We start from the raw sequence: 3,811 nt of genomic DNA, 5'->3' as shown, positions 1-3,811 counted from the left end.
AAATGTGAGATAAAAACACATTTGCTGAAACAAGCATGCCATTTTAGCTTGCTAACTGCAAGTGCAGTGCTTTACCAGGTGCGCTACCGAGCAAGTTTACTGCGTCAGAAATGCCACACATATGGAGCTGATTATGTGATGCAAATGACAAAATGTATTAGTTTACAAATAATGCACTATGGTAAAAGTATTCTGTATTCATAACAGAGTATTGTGCAAGACAACATGCAAAAATAAGCATTTATTCATCAATAATCTGCCCCGTAAACATAATTTGTGTGAAAAGGAACAAAAGTTGTTGGCGTTTACTGCCTCTAGTGTTAATTTCATCTGGAAACCGCAGTCAAATGCAGTTACCAACTCTAGAAGTTGGAGCTTAAGATAAATACAATCACAAACTTGGACGAACAAGTCAACATAGAAAGTAAACTGTCATTTCATGAGGTCTTTAAATACTTTGAGTCTGTTTAGGGATGTTCTTTAGCATTGCGTTTACTGTATGCCTCCCTAATTTTACACCTCAGTGTTTGTAAAATGTATATTAGTGTAATTTCCAGTATATAGACATATATCTATAGAATATTTGCTCTGTTTCTTATTTGATTTTGAACAATCATGGCACCGGTTGTAATAACTACCTTTGAGGATATGAAAGTGTAGGTCTCAATGAGATTAGCTGAATTAATACTCATCACAAATGCTCCTTTATCAGCACCAGCTGTGATTTTTGACTTTTATTTGAGCCAAACAAATCAACATTGATATGACCTGCTTTTTTCAGTGTCTGCTGTATTCATTTTTTGCCTTAAACCTATTTGTGAATGTCGTGGGTTGAATTCTTATACCATTGTACCAAGTGTTATGGATATAGCATTTGATTCAAATTACATATCAAATATGTGTGTCTTTTAATTTTGTGCATATGCAGTTCGGTTCTCTTAATTTTGAGTTGAAATGGGTTTTGAGGGTTCAGGATTATGTGTATGTGTGTGTGTATATGGTGAAAAATTGTAAGACAGAATTTTACTGTAAAAAAATTTACATTAAATGTGTTATATTTACAGTTTTTGGAAGTGAAAAAGAACAAGCCATCTTTTAATTTACAGTAGAAAAAACTGCAAACTGACATTCCCAGAATTCCCTGTGTGACAGCTCACATTTAATGTTTTTTTCATTTAAATTACTGTTTCTTAATTATTTGTTATCAGCTATGCGCATTCGGGTTTTGTGTTACGTCTTGTTACATAAATGAATGTTCATTGCATTATTTATTTTTGTGTTTTGATGGTGTTTTGTTTGTTAGGGTTAGGCTTCTATATATTAGTTTTTACCTCAGCTTTTGGAAAAGCTACTCGTGATGAGTTTTGATTAATCGTGTGTTTTTCTCTTTGCAACCTGTGTTTTTAAGGTGATTGTCAGTATATTATAAAGGTAAAAAAAATGATTTTAATATCATTGTAGCCTTGATAATTCAGCAGAAAATTTTACTTTTTTTGTAATTTACAATATTAAACTGTGAAATGTACAGTTTGTGTAAATATGTTTACACAGCTGCCAGTTGTTTTTTTCTGATATGACAGGATATTTTTACAGTATGGCATTGTAAAACTTACACTACAAAGTTGCTCATAATATGTGCTAATTCTGCTGTGTCTCACACCGGACTGTTTTAGGTTTTTTGGGAATTGTTTCTTCTGAAATTATCTTCTCTAGCCTCAACATTCTTTGTGTGCTTACAAACTCCAAACACGGTGGGCTACGACTGATTCACACTCCATGCCGTTCAAGGATATTATAAATGCTGACAGCTCTCACTGCGAGGCCTTGGAGGAGCAGATCCTAACAAGTGACCATGGAGCTGGACTCTTGGCAGAGAAGTTGTTAAGAAAGAGTTCAAAGCCGGAACACATTAGTGTCAGAGAACTTTTCAAATAAATCATTCACAGAAATTTACTTGACAACATGCAGTGCATAAAACCTTGAAAAGAGAAACACCTAAAAATGTTTTTCACGAGTCTTTAATCTAACAGCCTTTCCATACAATGACGGTTCAGAGCGACCGCTTCCATCAGGCTCCAAAAACACCATTAAAATATCATATGACTAGTTCCATGTCTTCCTATGTTATATGATAGCTCTGTGTCATGACTATGTTTCTACACACACTGAAGTACACCTTTTCAAAAATTGTAATAATGTCAAATGAAAGGTTTTACTATAAAGTACATTTTAAAACCTTTTCGTTTTATTAATCTTTTGTCATGTTTTAAAGAATACACTTATTTTGATGTGTTGACTAACATACTAAAGCACATGAAGTACTTGATTATAATTTTAACTGTGTTATTCAATATTATATTTAATGTTAATATACATTAAATGCACTAAATTACAACTTCATCTTTACAAGTGTGTCATTGTAAATATATTTAAATACATACAAGTTTCAATAGAAATAAAATTAAAGTATATTTTAGTTTATCATAAATGCTTGTCAGTACATTCAGCAATAGCACTTAAGCATATCAATAAAGAATAGAAGTAATTATGAAATTACATATAAAGATGTACTTAAATCCTACTTAAGTGGGTCAAGAATAACACTTAAGTTCAGCTATTTTAATATAAAATTAAGCTATATTTAATTTATATTTAATTGTAAATAACATGCAATTAAGTGTCTAAAAACATGCATTCAGTTCACATTAGGTATATTCTTTTAAAGTATAGTATTTTTGCAACAAGTGCTCTTTCTAAAAGCATGTACTTTTTCATAAGGGGTGTTTTTTTCCACTTTGAAGCTTGATAGACATGGTTACTATGATCTGTTGTATTAAAAGGTTTGCTTTAAGAGTTGACAGAAAGTCATGTGTGTTTGGGACGACATGAGGGGAGTAAACGATGAGCTTCATACTGAGTGAACTATTCCTTTAAGCTAAACTTTTCTTTGGTCATTGTTGAACAAAAAGGGTTGAACCCTGCCTCTTGAAATCACACGCCTCTCTCTGCAGTCTCCTCATGGAGAAGATCGACGCTTCCTCCTGTGAGCTGCTGTACTCCTCCTCTCTCTCAAAGTCTCCAGTCATCCAGAGCGCTGACTGTCAACATCTTATACCCTGAAGAACATACCAGGTGAGTAAACAAGCATGATGAAAACTGATGGGAGGATTTCAGCTTCCATATGCAAGTCTGATAAGTTTTACATTAGTGTTGCTAGAAAATTCTGAGAAAATCTCTGGCACTTTACCGGATACTTTGTACAGAGAAACAATGTGCTAAGTTACGTCATTATGTTTATTCAGTTACTATTATTCAGACAAACCTAGCGAACATCATTTACAAAATATGTATGACGTTGCTAAAAAGAACATTATGTTGTGTATTTGGTGTAATGCAATGTGTTTATGCGGTTTAAGGTTAAAAAAACACATTATTTTCCACATACTGTACATTATTGTTGCTCCTCAAACATAAAATCATGTCTGCATTTGTGATCGGAGAAACGACAAACAACAAGCGCTACTGAATCGTCAGTGGCAAATTCTTTTAATATGAAAATGTACTTACAGGCTGTGAGTCAGGGAAAGGAAAAATTTAAATCGCATCATATGACCCCTTTAAAATGAATACCTTAGATCAGCGGTTCCCAAACTGGAGTGCGCGCACCACTAGGGGTGCACAGACCGACCAGCAGGGGTGCGCGAGAGAATGCTTTTGATGATCTGTGCATTTTTTGAAGGGGCAAGTGAAAGAGAATTTTACTTGCCCGACCGGACAACTAATCTAATCTAATTAAAACATCGAATTAGGG

At 33.8% G+C, this 3,811-nt stretch overlaps 1 protein-coding gene across 1 annotated transcript in view; it reads left to right on the top strand.

The window, feature by feature from the left end:
* Window positions 1-3,063: 3,063 nt before the first annotated feature.
* The window catches only part of slc52a3-2b (solute carrier family 52 member 3-2b), a 10,777-nt gene continuing 10,029 nt past the window's right edge, over window positions 3,064-3,811 (top strand). Inside the window, exon 1 of the mRNA XM_016519579.1 lies at window positions 3,064-3,132. The gene's annotated coding sequence lies outside the window, so the exon portion shown is untranslated. The remainder of the gene's footprint in view (window positions 3,133-3,811) is intronic.

Source organism: Sinocyclocheilus rhinocerous, unplaced genomic scaffold (genome assembly GCF_001515625.1).
Source record: "Sinocyclocheilus rhinocerous isolate Xijiao unplaced genomic scaffold, SAMN03320098_v1.1 scaffold1470, whole genome shotgun sequence".
NCBI lineage: Eukaryota > Metazoa > Chordata > Actinopteri > Cypriniformes > Cyprinidae > Sinocyclocheilus > Sinocyclocheilus rhinocerous.
Note: the sequence above shows the minus strand (reverse complement) of the source record. Positions and strands in the feature narration are given on the sequence as shown.